Below are 23,842 nucleotides of genomic sequence, written 5' to 3' on the forward strand. Positions count from 1 at the left end.
CACATAGCTCTTATCATCAGGGATGTAACAACCAATTGCTATGGGGACATAGTTATTTGGTAGGTCAGGTTTTGCAATGGTTTAGGTTTCCCTAATTTCCTAACTGTGTGACATTGTATAAATAACTAAGGCTTTTGGGCTTCAATTTCCCACTCATAAAATGAGAGGGCCTCAACTCAAAAGCCTCTGGCTCTAACACATGAATGTAATTACCACATTTAAAAAACTGATAAATGTGAAGAGTTCACAGAAGCATAGGAAGACTCATTTGAGTTGATGAAAAGTAAATTAGTAAGAACCAGGAAAAAATATACACAATAATTACAATAATACTGTGGAAAATCCTGAGACCATAAGGCTAGAGCTGAGGAGGACCTGAGAGGTTATCCTCTTATTTCAGATTTGAAGGAACTAAATTTCAGAGCAGTCAACACTTGTCCAAGATCAAGGGATCTCCAATTCCTTTTGAAAGGGTCCTGAGGGAGACAGCAAGATGGTGCAATGGATAGAGCACCAACTCTGAAGTCAAGAGGACTTGAGTTCAAATCTGGCCTCATACACCTAACATTTACTTAGCCCCAGTTGTGTCCAAAAAAAACTTTCTGAGGATGATCCCAACAACAGATCATTCTTATCATTATTTATAATTTTTTCCTTACTATGTTACTAATTCTGAAACTCTAAAATTCTTTGAAATAGTTTGTGCAGATACTATGAGATGATGAACTGATTCACAAATGGAAAACTCAGATTATTTCATTTCTAACTTTCTTTCATGCTTTTCAATGCCATTTTTGAAATTGTAAATAATGTTGCTAGATGTGTAAGAGCATCAGTAAAAGACTATTTGAAATAATAAAAGCCATATACTATTAGCAACAAATAGTCTCCACATGGTGGATGATACTTAGGATTGGGTAGAAGTTTTGTCTGAAACTTGAGTGGGGAGGCACTTGTGAATTTTTCTATTCTTGCATCCTAATCAAGGAAAAATGAGGAAACCTCTTCAATCACTCAATTAAAAAAATCAGTATGAAACATTTTAATGACTATTTTTCAAAACAAGTCTTAACAGAAGGCTTATTTGCCTTCTGTTAATGCAATTTTTATTTTCTCAACCCAATCTCTCTCTTTGTTGTCATTAACAAGCAATGGAAGGGCTGCCATAGGAACAGGCATAGACCAGATGGTTGAGATCCTATCAGAACAAACACAGGACTCAGAAACATCAACTTTATGGGGGGATTAAAGTACAGATGGAGGTTTTTTAAACATTGTGCATTTTCATAAGCAAATGAGCATATTTTCTGATGAAATGTTTACACAATGAGTCTTTGGAGTTGAAACAGTAAAATAAACTACTATTTTTTTCACTGTGTAGAGATGAAATAAATATCCATCACACTGTGCAGAATCAAGAATGAGTCTCTCCCCTCATCTGATATTTTGAATCTGGCCTGTGGAAGGATAAAGGGCATAGTCTGCATATACTTCCTTGGTGGGTTATTGTGTGTGTTTCCTGATCTCTTCTTAGATAATGTCATTTCTACTAGATTAGGAAAATTATATCTACAGATAGGACCTCTTCTAGGCTTGATCGGTAAAGTATCTCATGTTTCTTTACTTTAAAAACAAATTAATCTAGACAATTTAAAATAAAGAATATAATAATATTTTTTTTATTTTATTTTATAATTATAACATTTTTTGACAGTACATATGCATGGGTAATTTTTTACAACATTATCCCTTGCACTTACTTCTATTCAGATTTTTTTTCCCTTCCTCCCCCAACCCCCTCCCCCAGATGGCAAGCAGTCTTATATATGTTAAATATATTACAGTATATTCTAGATATAATATATGTGTGTAGAACCGAATTTTTTGTTGCACAGGAAGAATTGGATTCAGAAGGTAAAAATAACAGTTTACATTCAAGAATATAATAATATTAAGAATATAACAAGAATATAACAATCTTCTCAAGAATGAGAAGAAAAAAATAAAAAGAAGGTAGAAATTTTAAAGAGGAGGAATAAAATGTGAATGGAGAGAGCACTCAAGTGGATTCAGTTTCAACAAAAGAAAATAAACTTCTTTATTTGATTTTGATACAATAAAATCTATAGATTGCTTTAGAGTCTAGAAAGTACAATTACTACTCAAATTTCCCATCATGCAAGTCCAAACTGGACTTGTTCCTTCAGTCTATCTCTTATAACTAAAGCCCAAACTCTAGACTAATTTTCATATTAGCCAGAAAGGCCTGGATGACTTCAAATCTCCAGAGAATGGAGAAGACCTTGCAACATTGTTAATCATTGAATTAATACCATTAAAGCATAGCAATTAGCACTTTAAGTGTATAACATTTTTAATTCCAGTTAATGAGTAAACTATCTTTCTTTGTAGAGTTCAACATTAACCAGACTTTTCTGGACTATTAAGTAGTTAATGCTAGTGTAGCTCTAGGGACCTACTCAATTTGTAAGGTGGATCTCCCCAAATTAGACTATACATTAGGGTCAATATAGACACATCTGCTAAAATCCATAGTTTATAAGCCCGTGATGACATATTTACTTTTTTTTGGTAGGTGGTGAACAAAAGAAGGAAAGCATTAATGCAATTTAGCAATATAGGAAAAATAGCAATAAAACATTTTCCCCATGTTTTCTCACATCATCTGTGGCACACGTGTAGAGAATAAATGTGGAAATAGACAATAATGGCCAGGGAGTAGACATAGAGGGGTATTTTGTCTTAGACATTCTGGGGCCACTGATATATGTTCTGGCTATGTCATTGTGCTGCTCCTTTTCAACCATATTTGTACAGATCTCTGCCAGATATTTTCTGCAGGATGTTGTTCTATTGGTTATATAGTCTGCAAAGTACTATTCTGGTTGATGTGTAATCTCTGCTGGCTGTTGCCAGACTGGATTCCACTGGGAATATGGAACTTTTTTCTCTTTGTTTCCTGATTTTGGCTTTAGTTGAAATGTTTGGCTAGCTCTTCCTTCTGAGAAAAGTGAGTCCTGCCATGGTCTTTCAGTTCAAATTCCTGAAATTTTGTTGAAGCTTTTTAAGAAAAAAGAACTCTTACTTCAGTCATAGGACCAACCAAAGTGCTCCCTTTGGTGCAGTAGGGTTGGAATGCTTCGATGATTTTCCCTTAAGAAGTGATCTGTCACTACTGATCAGAGAAATGCAAATTAAGACAACTCTGAGATACCATTACACACCTGTCAGATTGGCTAGAATGACAGGGAAAGATAATGATGAATGTTGGAGGGGATGTGGGAAAACTGGGACACTGATACATTGTTGGTGGAGTTGTGAAAGAATCCAGCCATTCTGGAGAGCAATTTGGAGCTATGCCCAAAAAGTTATCGGGCTGTGCATACCCTTTGACCCAGCATTGCTGCTATTGGGATTATATCCCAAGGAAATACTAAAGAGCGGAAAGGGATCTGTATGTGCCAGAATGTTTGTGGCAGCTCTTTTTGTTGTAGCTAGAAACTGGAAGATGAATGGATGTCCATCAATTGGAGAATGGTTGCGTAAATTATGGTATATGAAGGTTATGGACTATTATTGCTCTGTAAGAAATGACCAGCAGGAGGAATACAGAGAGGCTTGGAGAAACTTACATCAACTGATGCTGAGTGAAATGAACAGGACCAGAAGATCGCTGTACACTTCAATGCTGTATGAAGAAGTATTCTGATGGAAGTGGATATCTTCAACATAAAGAAGATCCAACTCACTTCCAGTTGATCAACGATGGTCAGAAACAACTACATCCAGAGAAGGAGCACTGGGAAGTGAATGTAAATTGTTAGCACTACTGTCTATCTACCCAGGTTACTTATACCTTCGGAATCTAATACTTAATGTGCAACAAGAAAATGGTATTTACACACATATATTGTATCTAGGTTATATTGTAACACATGTAAAATGTATGGGATTGCCTGTCATTGGGGGGAGGGAGTAGAGAGAGGGGGGATAATTTGGAAAAATGAATACAAGGGATAATATTATAAATAAAAAAAGAAGTGATCTGTATTGTTCTCTTAAGAATTTTATCTTTATCTTTTATGAGAAGACTCTCATCTTCTGCAAAAGACTCTTTACTCTTTGCCTTAGATGTCAATCTTTTTCGAACAAAGATAAGAGAAATTCTTAGCAAAGTAAGTAGTTTAAATTCAAGTCTATCATTTCAACCAAATTTCTTAGTCCAGGGTCTTAATCTTTCCTTTTGGAAATCTTACTTTAGTGTATGATAAACATTTCTTCTGGCTCTTAATCTTTTTTTTTAATTAAAGCTTTTTATTTACAAATTATATGCATGGATAATTTTTCCAACACTGATCCTCACATAACCTTTTGTTTCAAATTTTCTCCTCCTTCCCTCCACCCCCTCCCCTAGCTGGCAGGTATTCCAATACATGTTAGATATGTTGAAATACATGTTAGATCCAACATATGTATACATATTTATACAATTATCTTGTCATGTAAGAGAAATCAGATCAAGAAGGAAGAAAAAGAAAAACTGAGAAAGAAAACTCTATGCAAGCAAATAACAACAGAAAAAGTGAGAATGCTGTTGTGTTCCACACTGTGTTCTCACAGTTCTCTCTCTGGGTGTATGTGGCTCCCTTTGTCACTACCCACGTGAAACTAGTTTAAATCATCTCAATATTGAAGAAAGCCATGTCCATCAGAATTGATCGTTGTATAGTCTTGTTGTTGCCATGTATAATGATTTCCTGGTTCTGCTCATTTCACTTAGCATCAGTTCATGTGGGTCTCTCCAAGCCTCTCTAAAATCATCCTGCTTTCTTAGAGAACAATAGTATTCGATAGCATTCATATACAATAATTTATTCAGCCATTCCCCAACTGATGGGCATCCACTCAGTTTTCAGTTTCTTGCCACTGCAAAGAGGGCTGCCACAAACATTTTTTGCACATGTGGGCCACTTTCCTTCTTTTAGGATTTCTTTAGGAATATAATCCCAGCAGAAATATTGCTGGATCAAAGGGTATACATAGTTTGATAACTTTTTAAGCATAGCTCCAAATTGCCTTCCAGAATGGTTGGATCAGTTCACAGGTTCACTCATAATGGATCAGTTCACAGGTTCACTCATAATGTATCAGTGTCCCATTTTTACACATTCCCTCCAACATTCGTCATTATCTTTTCCTGCCATCTTAGCCAATCTGATAGGTGTGTAGTGATATCTCAGAGTTGTCTTAATTTGCATTTCTCTGATCAATAGTGATTTGGAGCACCTTTTCATGTAGCTACAGATAGTTTCAAATTCTTCATCTGAAAATTGTCTGTTCATATCCTTTGACCGTTTATCAATTGGCTTGAATTATTATAAATTTGAGTCATTATATATTTTAGAAATGAGGCCTTTATCAGATCTTTTGGATATAAAAATCTCTTTCCAGTTTATTGCTTCCATTTTAATCTTGTCTGCATTAGTTTTGTTAGTATAAAAACTTTTAAACTTAATATAATCAAAATTATCTATTTAATGATCAATAATGATCTCTAGTTCTTCCTTGGTCACAAATTCATTCTTCCTCCATGAATCTGAGAAGAAAACTAGCCTACATTCTTCTAATTTGTTTATAGTCTCATTCTTTATCTTTAGATCAAGAATCCATTTCAACCTTATCTTGGTATATAGTGTATTATCATGGGGATGATTATCTGTAATCTCTTTGCTAATATTTTATTTAAGATTTTTGCATTCATATTAATTAGGTAGATTGCTTTTGTCCTGTCTGGTTTAGGTATCAATCATAAAAGGAATTTGGTAGAAGTTCTTCATTCCCTATTTTTTCAAACAGTTTATATAGCATTGGAGTTAATTGTTCTTTAAATGTTTGGTAGAATTCACATGTAAATCCATCTGGTCCTGGGATTTTTTCTTAGGAAGTTGATTAATAGCTTGTTCTATTTCTTTTTCTAAAATGGGACTATTTAAATAATTTATTTCCTCTTCTTTAATCTAGGCAATCTATGTTTTTGTAGGTATTCCTCAATTTCACTTAGGTTGTCAAATTTATTGACATAAAGTTGGGCAAAGTAACTCCTGATAATTGCTCTAGTTTCCTTTTCATTGGTGAATAGTTCTCCCTTTTCATTTTTGAGACTAACAATTTGATTTTCCTCTTTCCTTTTTCTAATCTAATTAACTAAAACCAATTATTTTGTTGTTTTTTCATAAAACCAACCCTTAGTTTTATTTATTAATTCAATAGTTTTTTAGTTTCAATTTTATTGATCTCTTTTTTAATTTTTAGAATTTCAAGTTTGGTATTTGATTGGGGATTTTTAATTTGTTCTTTTTCTAGCTTTTTTAGTTACAAACCCAATTTATTGATCTTCTCTTTCTCTATTTTATGCAAGTAAGCATCTAGAGATATAAGATTTCCCCTTATTACCACTTTAGCTGCATCCCACAAATTTTTATATGTTGTCTCATTATTTCTTTCTCTTGGATTCAATTATTGATTGTTTCTATGATTTGCTGTTTCACCCATCCATTCTTTAGGATGAGATTATGTAGTTTCCAATTTTTTTTTTGGCCTATTATCCCCTGGTCCTTTATTGAATGTAATTTTTATTGCATCATGATCTGAAAAATACATTTACTATTTTTGCCTTTCTGCATTTGATTTTGAGGTCTTTCTTTATGTTCTAATATATGGTCAATTTTTATACATGTTCCATGAACTACCGAGAAGAAAGTGTGCTTTCTGTCTCCATTCAATTTTCTCCAAAGATCTATCATAGCTAATTTTTCTAGTATTTTATTATTTGTTTTGTGGTTTGATTTATTTAGTTTTGAGAGAGCAAGATTGAGTTCTCCCACTATTATAGTTTTTCTGACTATTTCTTCTTGCAACTCTCTTAATTTCTTTAGGAATTTAGATGCTATACCACTTGGTGCACATATATTTAATATTGCTATTGCTTCATTATCTATGATACCCTTTAGCAAAATATTGTTTCCTTCCCTATTTCATTTAATTATATTAATTTTTGCTTTTGCTTGATCTAAGATCTGGATGCCTATCCCTGTTTTTTTTTTTTTTTTACTTCACCTGAAGCATAATAATTATGCTCTAGCTTTTTACATTTACTCTGTATGTATCACTCTGCTTTAAATGTGTTTCTTGTAAACAACATATGGTAGGATTCTGGCTTTTAATCCAGTCTGCTAACCTTCTCCACTTTATTGGAGAGTTCACCTCATTCACATTTACAATTAAAACTACTAATTCTGAATTTCCTGCCATCTTATTAACCCAAATTACATTTCCTCTTTACTTTTTCCCTTTCCCTCCTCCCCAGTATTTTGCTTATGGGCACTACTTGCCTCAAGCAGTCCTTGCCCTTTTGAGACCCTCCCCCTTTCTTCTACTTTTCCCCATTATTTCTCTTTTCTCTTCTATTTAGCCTACCCCTTCCCTTTTCCCTCCCACTTTTCTATAAGATGAGAGATGTTTCTCAGTGAAATGAAATATATCTAATATTCTTTCTTTGGGCCAAATCTGATGCAAAAGTTTCATTGAATGTCCATCTTCTTCCCTAAAAGAAAATGCTCAGTTTAGCAGGGTAATTTATTCTTGGCTCCATTCCAAGTTCCTTTGCCTTTCAGAATATTAGATTCCAGGCCCTTTGATCCTTTAAAGTGGAAGCTGATAGATCCTGAGTAATCCTTATTGTGGCTCCTTGATATTTGAATTGTTTCTTTCTGGCTGCTTGTAATATTTTTTCCTTGGTCTGATAGTTCTCAAATTTAGCCATGATATTTCTTGGGATTTTAATTTTGGGGTCTCTTTCAAGAGGTGTTTGGTGAATTCTTTCAATGGTCATTTTACCTTCTGTTTCTATGATAATCAGGCAGTTCTCCTTGATGATTTCCTGAAAGATAGTATCTAGGCTCTTTTTTTTCATCCTGTATTTCATGGAGTCTAATAATCCTTACATTATCTCTCCTAGATCTATTTTTCCAGGTTGGTTCTTTTCTCAATTAGGTATTTTACATTTTTTTTTCTATTTTTTCATTTTTTTGGGGGGGAGTTTGTTTAATTCTGAATTTTAGTGAGTTATTTTCTTTGTTTACTTTTTGTTTTTACTTCTTTTTGTATTTGTCCAATTGAATTTTTAAATGAGTTGTTTTGTTCTATGAAATTTTTTTTTTTTCATTTTGCAAATTCTGTTTTTTAAGGAGTTATTTTTTTTCCCATTTTGTTTTTTAAGGAGTTATTTTCTTTTTCTTTTTCACAAATTCTGTTTTTCTGGGAGTTGCTTGCTTTTTCCATTTTACCAAATTTATCTTTTAATGAGTTATATGCTTTTTCCATTTATTTCACTAAGTCTATTTTGTAGTGAATTTTCTTCAGATAGTTTCTGTGTTCTGGCTCCCAACCTTAATTCCTGAATGCTATACTACCCTTAGTCACCATTCATATAGGAGCTACTCACCCAACACATTGCCAATAGCCCTGGATTTTTTTTTCCCTAGGAATTTCCAAAATCTCTTTCTCTTTTTTGTATATATTATAAACATTTATTTGCATATTATTCTTTAGAGATCAAACTGCATGTGTGCCCAAATGCATTTTGTGTCTGTATCTATCCATATAAAAATTAGATGCAAATTAGAGCCTTACAAGGTACACCAAACTACAATACATTGGATTACTGTTTCCTACTTGACCACAGATAAAAATCAGAGGCTAGAGAGCAGACTTAATTATCTAGGGAGGGAAAGCCTGTCTCTCCAAACACCACTACCACCACCATCCCCCCAAATTAAATTTTTAGTTCTAATAGTGTCTGCAGCCTGAAGGATCCGTGAAGAATGCTTGAATAAAACTTTAAACAATTTTTTTAGTTTTTTTCTTTTCTTTTAAAATTTATTTTATTTGAAAAAAAAAAACAGTAAAAAAGTAAAGCAGAAAAGGAATACAAAACAAAATAAAGCAAAACAAAAACAAATATTGTCATGTGCCGAACAGAACATCAGGGAAATTCAAAATACATAACAACAAATTACCAGATCAAAAAGTATATATGTAGAAGAAAAGTATATTTATGTATGTCCATTTTTCTTTACTTCCTTGTAAATTCTTCTTTGTTTCTTTGCTATGCACCTTATTTACTTTATTATTTCCCTCCCATTTTATCCCCCCCACCTCTAAGCAAGATAAATTTATGTATACATACATAGATGCACACATACATATACATACATACACACACCCCACACAGACACACATCTTTTCTATTTCTGCTGACTCTTTAATTAAATTAAATTCTGCTCCATAACTTGCCTTTGCTATTACTTAACCTCACTCCACTCAAGGATCCTTTCTTTGTCTTCTTCCCTTCTCCTTTGCTTCTCAATATGCTCATTCTCCTTGCCCCCTTATTTCTTTGTAGATTTTTCATTGTATATATGTACAATTTGAACCCATTCCTGATGTGAGTAGGTTTTCAGAAGTATGAGCTCTTCTCCTCCCTCTAAAATGGCTATATCTATTCTTCTACTATATCTCATTTGTATAACATGATTATGATTTTTACCTTAACTCTTCCAATCTTTCTTTTGAGCTACCCTATTGTTGATGTGAATCTTTTTTTAATTCTTTTTTTAAAATAAAATTAATTTTTAAATTAATTTTTATACTTATAACATTTTCTTTGACAGTACATATGCATAGGTAATTTTTTTTAACAACATTATCCCTTGCACTCCCTTCTGTTCTGAATTTTTCCCCTCCTTCCCTCCACCCCCTCCCTTATATGGCAGGCATTCCCATACATATTAAATATCTTGTAGTATATACTAAGTACAATATATATGTGCAGAAACAAATTTTGTTGTTGTTGTTGTTGCAAAGGAAGAATTGTATTCAGAAGGTAAAAATAATCTGGGAAGAAAAACAAAGAAAAAATGCTCACAGTTTACACTCCTTTCCCAGTGTTCCTTTTCTGGGTGTAGCTGATTCTGTCCATCATTGATCAATTGGAATTGGATTAGCTCTTCTCTATGTTGAAGATATCCACTTCCATCAGAATACATCTTCATACAGTATCATTGTTGAAGTATATAATGCTCGTTTCACTCAGCATCAGTTGATGTAAGTCTCTCCAAGCCTCTCTGTATTCCTCCTGTTGATCATTTCTTACAGAACAATAATATTCCATAACCTTCATATACCATAATTTATCCAACCATTCTACAATTGATGGACATCCATTCATTTTCCAGTTTCTAGCCACTATGAAAAGGGCTGCCACAAACATTTTGGCACATATAGGTCCCTTTCCCTTCTTTAGTATTTCCTTGGGATATAAGCCCAGTAGTAGCACTGCTAGGTCAAAGGGTTCGCACATTTTGATAACTTTTTGGGCATAATTCCAGATTGCTCTCCAGAATGGTTGGATTCTTTCACAATTCCACCAACATTGCATTAGTGTCCCATTTTTCCCATAGCCCCTCCAACATTCATCATTATTTGTTCCTGTCATCTTAGCCAATCTGACAGGTGTGTAATGATATCTCAGAGTTGTCTTAATTTGCATTTCTCTGATCAATAGTGATTTGGAACACTCTTTCATATGAGTGGAAATAGTTTTAATTTCATCATCTGAAAATTGTCTGTTCATATCATTTGACCATTTATCAATTGGAGAATGGCTTGATTTCTTATAAATTAAAGTGAATTCTCTGTATATTTTGGAGATGAGGCCTTTATCAGAACCTTTAACTGTAAAAATGTTTTCCCAATTTGTTACTTCCCTTCTAATCTTGTTTGCATTAGTTTTGTTTGTGCAGAAACTTTTTAATTTGGTGTAATCAAAATTTTCTATCTTGTGATCAATAATGGTCTCTAGTTCTCCCTTGGACACAAATTCCTTCCTCCTCCACAAGTCTGAGAGGTAAACCATCCCATGTTCCTCCAATTTATTTATGATTTCGTTCTTTATGCCTAAATCTTGGACCCATTTTGATCTTATCTTAGTATGTGGTGTTAAATGTGGGTCCATGCTTAGTTTCTGCCATACTAATTTCCAGTTTTCCCAGCAGTTTTTGTCAAATAATGAATTCTTATCCCAAAATTTGGGATCTTTGGGTTTGTCAAACACTAGATTGCTATTTTTATTCACTATCTTGCCCTCTGAACCTAACCTATGCCACTGATCAACTAGTCTATTTCTTAACCAATACCAAATGGTTTTGGTGACTGTTGCTTTATAATACAGTTCTAGATCAGGTACAGCTAGACCACCTTCACTTAATTTTTTTTTTCATTACTTCCCTTGAAATTCTTGACCTTTTGTTGTTCCATATGAATTCTGTTGTTATTTTTTCTAGGTTATTAAAATAGTTTCTTGGAAGTCTGATTGGTATAGCACTAAATAAATAGATTAGTTTAGGGAGTATTGTCATCTTAATTATATTCCCTCGGCCTATCCAAGAGCACTGAATGTCTTTCCAATTATTTAAATCTGACTTTATTTTTGTGGCAAGTGTTTTGTAATTTTGCTCATATAATTACTAACTCTCCTTTGGTAGATATATTCCCAAATATTTTATACAATCGACCGTTATTTTGAATAGAATTTCTCTTTGTATCTCTTGCTGTTGGATTGTGTTGGTAATGTATAAAAATGCTGAGGATTTATGTGGATTTATTTTGTATCCTGCAACTTTGCTAAAATTCTGAATTATTTCTAACATTGATGTGAATCTTAAAACATATAGTATACAGTTCCCATGTAAGAAAATCATAAACAATTTATCCATGTTTAAACAGTGTATTCATATTGAGTTCCTTAAAATTGATCTTTGATATTGACTTTTGTATGTTACATTTTTTGTTAAGTTCAAGTTTTGTTGATAGAAAATCCTAAAAATCTGCAAGTTTGTTGAAGGTCCATTTTTTCCTCATTCAAAACTATAGATAATTTTGCTGCTTATGATATTTTTGACCATAGGCCTAGCTCTTTTGCCTGTCTGTAGATATGATTCCAGGACCTCTGGTCTTTTATTGTAGCTGCTGATAAGTCTTGTACAATTCTACTTGTAGCTCCAGTGTATTATAATTTTTTTTTTCTCTTTTTTTGCAAAATTTTCTCTTGGATATGGTAATAATATTTCTGTGTGTTTTCTACAAGAAATTTCTCTGAGGTGGATTTTTTTCTATTTCTACTTTCCTTTCATTTCTATCACTCCAGCATAATTTTCTTGGATTATTTCCCGCACTATTGTATCAAGGTTCTTTTTTTGGTCACAACTTTCAGGCAGTCCAGTTATTCTTATATTTTCTCTTCTTGATCTGTCATTTTTCTTATAAGATGTTTCACATTCTTTATGATATTTTGTTATTCCGTGGTCTGTCATAGCTTCACTGACTTCCTCTTGTCCAGTTCTAATTTTCAAAGAATTATTTTTATCTTTGAGACTTTGTACCTCCTTTTCTACCTGATTAACTTTTTTTTCATCATCTTTTTTTTTCTTGGATGGTTTTTATTTTTTATTTTTTTTAGTTTTTCCTCAATGTCTCTCATTTGATTTTAAAATTCTTTTTTGAGTTCTCTAAATTTTCTCTGGGAGGGAAGCCATTTCATATTACTCTTTGGGTTAGAATTTTATTTTTTTACTGAAGTGTTCTCCTCTGAAGATAAATCTCTGTCTTTCCTGTTTCCATAATATTTTCAATGGGCCGTTTCTTTCTTCTTTGTTTCTTCATTTAAAAAAAATAAGTATTAGTATAATCCCACATAATTGTTGGGTGGAGGAGGATGTTGCTTCAAGCTTCCCTTCAGCTCTCCCACTCTGATCAGGAATTCCAAATCAAGAATTCTACCCTCCTGGAATTCCCCACAAGCCCTAGTATCCCTGCTCCACTGCTTTTGCATTCACAGGTACTGGTTCCTTCTCTTCCATGGTCAGGTCTGGGCCTGGCATTCCCGATCAGCTGAGTTTTATTTTGTCTTCCAGGACTCAAACCTGGACTGGACAAAACAGTCCAGGAGGTGAAAGTCTCTGTGGCTCCTGCTGATGCTCCAACCACACCCAGCTAGCTCCACAATTCCCCACTTGATTATTTCTGGGAGCTAGTCTGTACTTTGCACTTCAGACAGGTTAATCCCCAGTTTAGTGGTCTTTCTTCAGATCGTCTCCGGTTGTATATGGAGGACCCCTGCTCTGCCCCAAGTCTTCTTAGTTTTTCACCAGTATATCTTTTCCCTGAAGCAATCAGAAGAGCTTGAAATTTACCAACATACTCTATCATCTTCCAGAATGCAACTCCAAAACATCTTCCTTTTTGTCACATTATTTAACCTCTTAATTATGAATATGATGACGACAATAATAACAGCAGCAGTAGCAGCAACAACAACAGCAAAGCATTTATATAATGCATTAAGGTTTTCCAGGAACTTTATAAATAGCATCTCATTTTATCCTCACAATAAACCTATTACAGGAAATTATATAAAAGTCTTCTAGTAGCTTGGGTGTTCTCTCAAAGAATTATGAACAATAATAGCATGATATGACAATCAAAAAAGATGAGTGAAATGTTGAGCTTCATTAGAAGGGGAAGAGCTTTGTGGAATAGAGAGGTGGGAATTCCATTTAACTCTTCCTTTGCCCAATATCATCTAGAATATTATATTCCATTTTTGGGGGCAATGTGGATTTAGAAGTACATTAGTAAATTGGAGAGTATCCAAAGGAGGAGGTAGTAAGATGATGAGGGCCTTAGGGTCAAATGATGATTGCTTGAAGGAGATAGGCATTCTTAGTTGGGAGAAAGCTTGGGAAGGGGACATAAAAACTCTAATTAAGTATGTGAAGGGCTGTCAAGTGGAGGAGGGATTAGATTTATTCTGCTTGACCCCAAAAGACAGAACCAGAAGCAATGGATAAAAATTACAAAGAAACAAATATAGGCTTGATGTCCAAGAAAACATTCAATCACAGATGGCCAAAGGTAGAATGGTTTGTTCTAAGAGATGGGAGTTCCTCCTCCTTGGAGATATGTGATAGTATCAATTCCTACTTGTAGGATTTGAACATGTTGTCTCTGAAGGTAATTTCCTTATCTCAAATTCTTTGATTCTATGATTATTCCCAATTCTGCTATTCAATAAGATGCAGGATTTTTATCCAGGATTTTTCTGTGATAGTTAATGACCAAACTGAAGTCTATCAGAAGAGATTATAGACTTAGAGCTAGAAGAGATACTAGAAAACATCACAAAACTGGAAAGAAAAACAATAACACTTTACTGGAATGTCTGAATTATCACTCATCTCATGCTATTTTGCTTCTTAGTTGGACTAAGGAATGGGACCAGTTGAAGTCTGATTGAAATATATTTGATTAGTTTAATCTCCATGAAGTCAAAATGGAATAAGGAACTTAATCAAAATTTCCTAGATATAGCATCAAAGAACCAGAGCTGAAGGGCAACTGGGAATTTATTTAAGTCCACCCTCTTCATTTTCCAGCTCAGGAGACTGAAACCCAGAGAGGCTAATTTAACATGCCCAACATCCCACAAATGGTAAGTGGCAGACCTGGGATCTGAGAACCTGCCAAGTACTAAGAAAGCCATAAGATGACAAACTGAGTAACTCTGAGGTTTTTTTCCTGTGGGAAAATTGCATACCCACTATTAAATCTCTAAGATTCTTCCTGATGATCTAGATTTCAATACACACTATTTAGGTTTTTTGGCTTCCAGACTGATAATGATAGCAGATAGCAACGTCTGAACTTTGTATTTTGATATACATTTTATGTTAGTGGCTATCAACCATGATTTTCAGCTGTAGCTTCAACAATTCATGAATGGTAGATTGTTGGAAAGAAATATGTTAGCCTAATACAAACAATTGAATAGAAACGGTCAAGTCAACATTTATTGGATGCCAATTATGTACCTGACAGGGTTCTATATGATAAGAATGCATTAGCAAAATCAGTCCCTGATTTCAATGAACTCATTCCAATGGGATCAGGAAGAAGATGAGAAAACAGGAAAACTATATCTCAATAAGATATTTACAAGACAAATGAGAGATAACCTCAGAGGCAGGCACTGACATGAGGGAGGACTGAGAAAGGCTTCTTGTAAAAGGTAGGATTTTAGGTGAGACCCAAGGGAAGACAGTAAAGTCCAGAAGTTAGAGGTAACTAGCAAGAGAATTCCAGCCATGGGCAATAGTCGATTAAAAATGCAAGGAGTTGAGTGCTAAAATAATTCTTCAAAAGACACACATCTTAGAGTAAAAAGCAATCTCCAAAAGACACAAGAACTAAAAGGGGTATCAGAAATTATCTAGAACAAATTGCTTATTTTTCAGACAAGAAAACTGACATCCAGAGAGGAAAAAAACCCTTCCTGTCATCATGGAGCAAGTTAGTAGCAATGACGGGACTGGAGCCAGTCACTGAGCTCTTAATCCAATGTTCTCATCATATTTTTCTTAAGGTCAATGAGGTGCTGACAGACATATACCATGACAACATTCATTTATTTAGGCAGAAGTCATTTATGCATTTTTGAATACCTACTATGTGCCAAATGATCCTGGGATCTATTTGAAAATCTGACATTTGAAATGGTTAAAGATTAACATTTGCCAGTACTCACTGCCCTTTCCAATAGTAGCTGAAGGTCCTACATTATTATCATGTAGGAGGTCATTTAGACTGAACCCTCAGCTTCCTAAATTGGATGTAAGTTTTTCATTCTTTCTTCTTAAAAAAAGACACAACCAGATTGTAGTGCATGCTTGTGTTTGCAGAAGCACTTTAGGCCCTGGAATTGCAAGCTGTTTGGCTAAGACCTGGGCTGCTTCGCTATCTCCTATCTTTGTTCCTCACAGCATTCTGAAGGATTGTTACACATTTTTAAGTACAATGGGATTATTTATTCATTGTGTCTGTCCACTCTTTTCTGTGCCACAAAAGGGGAAATAGCCTGCTCTTGGACTTAAAAGCCTTCTGACCGCTCCAAAGTCATGACATTTCCTTTGCTTTTTGACAGCAGTTTTTGAAAAGGAAGGTTTGGTAGGGGGGAGAAGCTGTGTGACAAACTCTGTTGCCTCCTGTAGAGAGATGACTGGTTGTTGTGTAAAAATGTATTTAGTCACTTTTAAAAAGCAAATTGTGGACTTAATAGAACCACACAGCCTTCTTTGGAGATTGTACAAGGTGGATTGTCTTGATAAAACATTTGAAGCCAGAAATCCATCAGGCTTCAGTGAATATAAGCACTGACCTGGACCTAAGTGCACAAAATTTTCAACCAAACTTAGAGGTTTTATTTTATTATTATTATTATTTTTAAACAGAGAAAGGATATCTGTCTGTCCAGTACTTTTCATTTTTGTCTTCCTTGCAATTCTTCCAGTCTAAAACCAAATAAAAGATCCTAATTTTGTACTATTTCTAGTCTATCTGAACACTCACTGCATTAGAATCTTGTGATTCAGCTTCCTGGGTTCTGAAGATTTGTATGAACCTTTGAACCTGACCTCTGTAAGCCTGCTTTAGTTCTCTACTCTGCTGGCTCTCTTTAATGGCAGATAAATTTGAGGTCTCAAGACCATGAGACTAAGGTGGGAGCTTAAATGAAGGCTTGCCTACAACCTATTTTTACCACTCTTCTCTAAATCCTTATAATGCGCCTCCCTATCCACCCTGGTCCCCAACAAATACACCCAGATTAGCAAAATTCCGCAGAGTAGTCTTAACCTGCTGTGGATGGTATACATGAGGTATCCCCCTCTTGATTCTTACTTAAGAAAACACATTCTTGGCAATGGTGAGGAAAGGAAAAGACAGCCACCAGATGCTGTGAAGACAGATCCTTTGGATAGCTTTTTAAACTAAAATCTCTTGTATTGTACAAGACCTTGAGTTTTGCTAATTTAAGGAATAGACTGTGACAAGAAATTTGGAATAGGTCTCTAGAGACCTTTGAAGTTTGGAATAGGACACTGATGTCTATAGCTCTCTTCTAGGTAGAAGTCTTGGCTTTGGAAAGGAAAGGAGGAAATATTTTTGAGATTGACTTGGGAACATAAGTTTTGGTTTTGTGGGCAGTAGCTTCTGATGAAAAATATTTTACAAACAACTGGGAGGTCAGTTTTGCATAACATACTCAGACCTTGATAGTGGAATATGAAGTTGCCTGGTATATGGAAAGTGTTCAGTGATTATTGAATTGAAACATGAAGGAAGAATAAAATTCCTAGGTAAAACTGCATGATTTCTGTTATTTAACATGATAGAAAATGAAATACCACAGAGGAGGAGATGCTATTTTAGTTAGGTTTTTGGTAATGATTGAACTCACCATGAAATTCAAAAGCATTAATTGGGGACTTAAAAATGTTTATCTATGATAGGGGTTCTATACTCTGGTGAAATTTATGGACTCCTTAGAATAATTTTTTAAATGCACAAAATAAAATACATAGAGTTGCAAAGGAAAAAATTAAACTAAAACATAATTCTTCATTTAACAGTCATTATCCTGGCCCTCACATTTTGAAAGCCAGGTATATTATACTTCATTTCCACCTTCCAGGCTCTCTAAGACTCTTAATGGGATTTAGGTGTGTCTTGTCTCTCATTGATTCAAATCTCCTCCAACAGAGTTTCCCCAATTTTAGGGGATCCCCTGAACCCAGTTTCATTTAACTACTTAATAGTTGGATTAGCTTTTATAAAGAAAAATTTATTTCAAAGGTAAAGCAAGAACAAATATATTAACTTTTCCCCAACACTCGGGGACCATACTCTTCCCTTGTACCACTTCAATCTCTGGGTAGGGAAGAGGATTAGGTTCACAGTTTAGATTAGTTCTTATATAGCACAGAACCATTAAATTCCAAGTCCAGTACTCCCTCCCCACTCCAAATCTTGATATTGAGTCCTAGGCACCATGTCTTCTCATGGCTTCTATATTGGACTGGGTGCAACTTCTGGCTTGGAATCCTGCCTCTAGTACTTGCATGTTAATTTTGAGTTTGGGGATTCCACTATCTGTATCTAGAACTGAAAAGGACAAAGAAGACTGATTAAAACAAAACTGCAAGTCTGTTTTTTGGGGCCATTTTATCTTAGGATAAAGGGTAAGAGTGGACAGCAGTTCCTGCACTTTGTAATGCCTATGCTGTGAGTGAACAGCACTTTCACTTTTGAGGGAAGAACAAAAGTGTTCAATTTGGTCATTTTAGAAATATGTCTTATTTTGGCTATAAAACTAGTCAAAAGAGACTGCTTCTACTTATGTGGCAGGGGAATACAAAGGGTCTTGCCCCAGAAGAGATATCCATGTGGATACCTCTATAATAGATGATATGGATATATATGAAACAAAGTTATATTATGTCAAAATATGAAAAAAATCACAGATGCCATGTTAAGAATCTTTTTTCTGTAGGGATAAGTTCTAGACTTATGATTTCATTGGTACAGGGAAATGTCAGAAGAATAAACTACCATTATCAATGCAAGTAGGCACCTTCACTGTAACTTACATTCTTAGAGAATTGTCTAGGACTTTAAAAAGTTGAATTTCTTATTTAGTGTCATGCAGCTAATATATATCAGAGGGAAAAGCCTACGTCTTAGTTTTGAAACCATCACTCCATCTATCCTAAGCTCAAGAATCTAGAAATCACCATGCCTCTTAGAACATTGATTCTCCTTCCAGCCCTACTCTGGCAGCTGTCATCTGGGGGGCAACCCTTGTGGAGAATATATCTTGTCTGCTACATATTTAGATACTGGAACTTTTAGCTCCTCAGGCACTAAAGACCTGGAATCTTAGTAGTCCATAGTACTGGCAAATGATTCAATATCAGAAACAAATGTAGTTTTGTCACTGGAAAGGACATCAAAGAAGATACATTACCATCTGCTTTGCTGCTTTACCATAAAGACAAGGTTGCCTTTTCATCTGATTAATGGCTGAAATGTCCTAGATATATGTTTTCCTTTTTCAATTTGTATGACTTTCTTGAGAGCAGGAATTTTTCTATTTATAGTAACAGTGTTAGTTTACATATTATAAGTGCTTTATAAATGCATATAATAAGCACTTAATACATGCTTTTTATTCATTCATTTATCTATTAAGGTAACATGGATTCTTTGTTGAGCTTTATAGACTATGTATACCTTTTTTTTAATAAAAAAGATTGTGACTTCTGAAATGACATATAAATGTCATGTGGCTTTAAAACAATTTTTTAATTGATGAGTTTTACACCTTAGGACATGTGGGACATGTGGGATTTGAAAGGAAAGATAATTAGGGAGAGTGGCTTCAGACAGTAATCATCAACAGTAGATTTCTGAATTTTCTCTATGTCCTTCTCCTGATAGTTGAGGATGCAGAGGAATTAATTAGTTGTTGACTAATGTTTCTCTGGATGCATGGGGGAGAGTATCAGCTTTTTATATGAACACATAAGATATTTATCATCTGAGTCAATTCCTGGTTATTGTCTTGTCCCATTAAACACCTGTTGCCTGAATTCTAGCGTCATCTATCATCGTTTGGGAAGGAGATACATTGGTGGGGGATTAGAGCTTGGATTTGAAAGATGATGACCCAAAGAGTACTGTAAACTTGTATCTATTATTATTTTGGATATTGAAGAGATCCACTGATGATTTTCCCACTTAGGCTGTAATTTGTCTATGAAGTTTATTTTTTAGAACAGGTCTTGCAATTCATATTACATTGTTGAAGTCATTAGACTATACCATTTTATATCAAAGTAATATGAAACATTTTTGTTGTTTCTAAGTGTAATAACTTTTGTCAAGTTGTCATCATTTATTGCATATATGATTACCAGGATAAACAATTTCTAGGCAGTTGGAGAATTGGTACACAGTTGTATGGCTTAATGGTCATAAAAAATTTATTTTGGGGGGTTACTTAGTTTAGTATCTATTAATGAAATTAGTCATAATATACTATGTTATAAAAATCTTAAGAAAGTAAATTAATAGACTGAAGTTTGCAGGGAAGAAAGAAGTGATATTTTTATTGTATAAGTTGCTTGCAATAAATAAGACATTCTAGCAGTCCCAAAGAAATATCTGCTAGTGGGGTTGTTGGGAACTGGTAATCTCTAGAAACTTGTTCTTTATATTTATGATCAGGAAATAATAATGTAAAACTATCCTTCTGAAAAGATGGTCTAAGGATATGTTGTGAGGTTTGTAAATGGAAGCATTACTGCCCTTACTAGTGTCTGATTTAATAGTAGTACCAACCTGAGCAATTATTCTCAATCTGGTGTTACATTCCTGATCAACCAATGACACTGGGGCAATAACTAGAGGTTGTAGTGACTGTCTTTTAATACCATAGTAGTATTTTCAAAAGCAAGGCAGCCTCTTGATTATTTAGAAATACTCTTTGTCTCTGGGGCTCCTCATTTGGAATGTGGGAGTCTCTTAGAACTGCCATTTAAGGAGAATGCCCAGATAAGCCATCTCTTAATTTTTGATTAGGCTACTCTCCTTTGGACTTCTCTATCATGCCCCCATACCAGATATCTTCTATACTTCCTCACATTTTTACTTTCCTCTTACTTGTTGTTTTCCCCATTAGAATGTGTGTTCTTTGAAGGCAAGGGACTATCTTTCTTTTTGTTTGAATTTATCTTACTAGTGTTTAGCACAGTGCTTAGCAATTAGCAAGCACTTAAATGCTTTTTGACTAACTCCTGGAATTTATGTGGCTGGTAAGGAAAATAAAAGTAAAATCATGAACAGAGACACTAGAATAAATTAGTCCCTCTTGATTGCAGAATATCTTCCAAGGAGAACTCTTCTTATCACCACCACAAAACAGAGATAAACTCTGTTCTTTCAGTGCTTTTAAAACTGGAAATATTAGGACCAAAATTTAAGGAAGATTAATCAGTTAGCAGAACCATTTTACTCTGAGGGGGTGGAGTAGTTGGGATTGGAGACTAATGTAGCCTTTTGTAAGATTCTCACCAATAGAGCACAACCAAATTTTTTGCATATTATGGGCCAAAAGGGCACATAGATGCTAGGTACATTCAAGAGAAGAATTTAGTAGTGATGTCTCAGAAGCTGAAGGGGAATGGCTTGGCATTGGCCACAGATAAGATTCAAAAATAGTTGTTACTTGAAGTGTTAAAGAACTAATTCCTTTGTCCCACCGAGTTTTTGAGTTTCAGAAGATAAAGAAAACATGAAGAAAGAAATCAACAGAAGAACCCCTAACCTCAGCTCAGAAAAATTCAGTGTAGATTCAAGTTCATGAAAGAACTCCACCTAAGAGACGGAATCTTTCTAAGAAATCTAGTGTTCAGGAAAATGAAAAAAATCAATGAAAAATCACCTCCTTTCAAGTAATTAAAAGATTGAACAACCTTCTAGTTCATAAAATAGCAAAAGAGAATGATTTATGTTATGGAAAGGCAAAGCATAGTTAATGTCTTTATAGAGGAATTGTTTGGATTACTTGATGATCAGTATGATGAGATCAGTGTAGAGTAAAGTTAGTCAAATGGATTACAAAAATGGTTCATCCTGTAGTTGGAGATGGATTGTTGAAGCCAGATGGTACTTTATATGAATTGTATAATGTTTTGGGTGAAGAGAAAAATCATACTTTGATCTTCATTGGAAGGTCAAGAAGCTTGTTCAAACTGCCTGGTTAGAAGAGGAACTTTGCCTAGACAGAAAAGAGATCTAATCTAGAGCTGAGTCTTTATTGTTTAATAGTCCACCTGCAAAGCTCCCCAAGGTAATAGAGGATCCCTATAGCATCTGATAAATTAGAAGCTGAATGCATCAGCACTGGGATTGGACCATATGTAAGTTTCAGGATTGGCACCATGGACTCCTGAATATAAGAACATTGAGGAAAGAAAACAGAAAGTAGGTCAGCACAGAAGTATCAGAGCTGATTACTGACTACACAGACTTATGGTTTTTTCCTTTTTAGAAATAATGTCCAGGTGATGGACATTAATATATGTAAATATCATGCTTACATACTTGACTGCATGTATTATGTATTCTACATGACCTAAATATTTAGTCTGTTATTGTTGTTCAGTTGTTTCAGTCATGTCCAGTTCTTTGTGACTTCATTTGCGGTTTTCTTGAAAAAGATACTTAAGTAGTTTGCCTTTTCCTTCACCAGATTATTTTATGAATGAGGAATTGGAGGCAAATAGGGTTAAGTATTTATCCAGGATCACATAGCTGGTAAGTGTTCAGAGCCAAATTTGAACTCGGATCTTCTTGGCCTGGTGCTCTTTCCACAGCACCACCTAAAATATGCTACATGTTTTATAAATTATGTATATGCATAAGGTATATGTGGGCTTTCTCAACTCTTATGTTGCTATCTTGAACTGTAGGACAGAATAAGTATTATGGATTTGGAATTATTAGCTGTGACTAAGCTATATGCTAAATTCAGTATATGATTGTACAAAAAGATATATTCTGAATGAATGTAATTTGCTGGGGTAAACTCCCTGGATGTCACTCCCCAGATAGCTGTGCACGATCCTACCATATGATGATGTCACTCTGCATGTACTCAACAGAGATTCAGATTGAGTGATGAGACTCAGAATGGTTTTGTCAGGTAGTGCTGTGAGCAATAGATTAAGGCAGAAGGAAAGGTCAACCTTGAAATGTAAAGACTGTATTATTGAAGGAGATAAGTGGCTATCTTTTTTTCTCAACTCTGTGCACATTAAAACCACAGTGACATAGAGATTGAAAACAAATAATAGTTGTGAACTGATTTTTTTTTGACACCACACTGTACAACAGAGAAGAATATGGTACATTCAAATAACCAGGATCAAATTAAAGAAACCTATACATACTACTATGCTGTTAAGAAGGAACAAACTTATCTAATTACAAACTATGTCCCCAAATCCTTAGGCTTAAACTATTTACTCATTGGCAGAATAGAAAAAAAAAATTAAACTAATTTTCTCACTCCTCCCAATCCACATCTTCTTTATACCTTCCTATCCTCCCCAGAACATTCACATTCTTTTTGTCATTTAAATTTTCTACCCATGGTTCATCCTTGACTCTTCCTTTTACTTCATATATGCCATGAGTTGTCACATCACGTAAATTCTACCTCAATTTCTGTCTTTCATTTGTACCTTCTTTTCACCTTTTTTTAACCTTCACCACATAGCTACTTCCATAATTCAGGCCCTAACATTATACTTTTTTCTTCTGGATTAATTAATACTTTCCTAAATGAGTTTCTGCTTCTAGTATCCCCAACTTTGATCCTTTCCCCACAAAACTGTCAGGTTAGCTTTTCTAAAGCCTCCTTCAGTGACTTCCTAATGCCACTGGGAGAAAATACAAAATCTCAAATTGGCTCAAATTTAAATAACTTTATTACCTAGCTTCAATCTTTATGTTTAGATAAATAATATGAACTGTTCATATTCAATCACTGCATATTTTAGCTAAACTGCTGTTTTTTAGAATGTGGTATTGAATTTCCCATCTTCCTGCCTTTTCTTAGGCTGTTCCCCATGCCTAATATTCACTTTTTACCCACTTGCCTTATTTAAGGCTCTGCTTATATATTATATATATCCTGTACTATTTGTTAGTACTTTCTCTTTCTGTAAATTATCACACATGTACTTATTTATCATTCAATAGAACATAAGCTCCTTGAAGTCAAGGATTATTGTTCCTTTTGTCT

This window comes from Sminthopsis crassicaudata, chromosome 3 (genome assembly GCF_048593235.1).
Source record: "Sminthopsis crassicaudata isolate SCR6 chromosome 3, ASM4859323v1, whole genome shotgun sequence".
Lineage (NCBI taxonomy): Eukaryota > Metazoa > Chordata > Mammalia > Dasyuromorphia > Dasyuridae > Sminthopsis > Sminthopsis crassicaudata.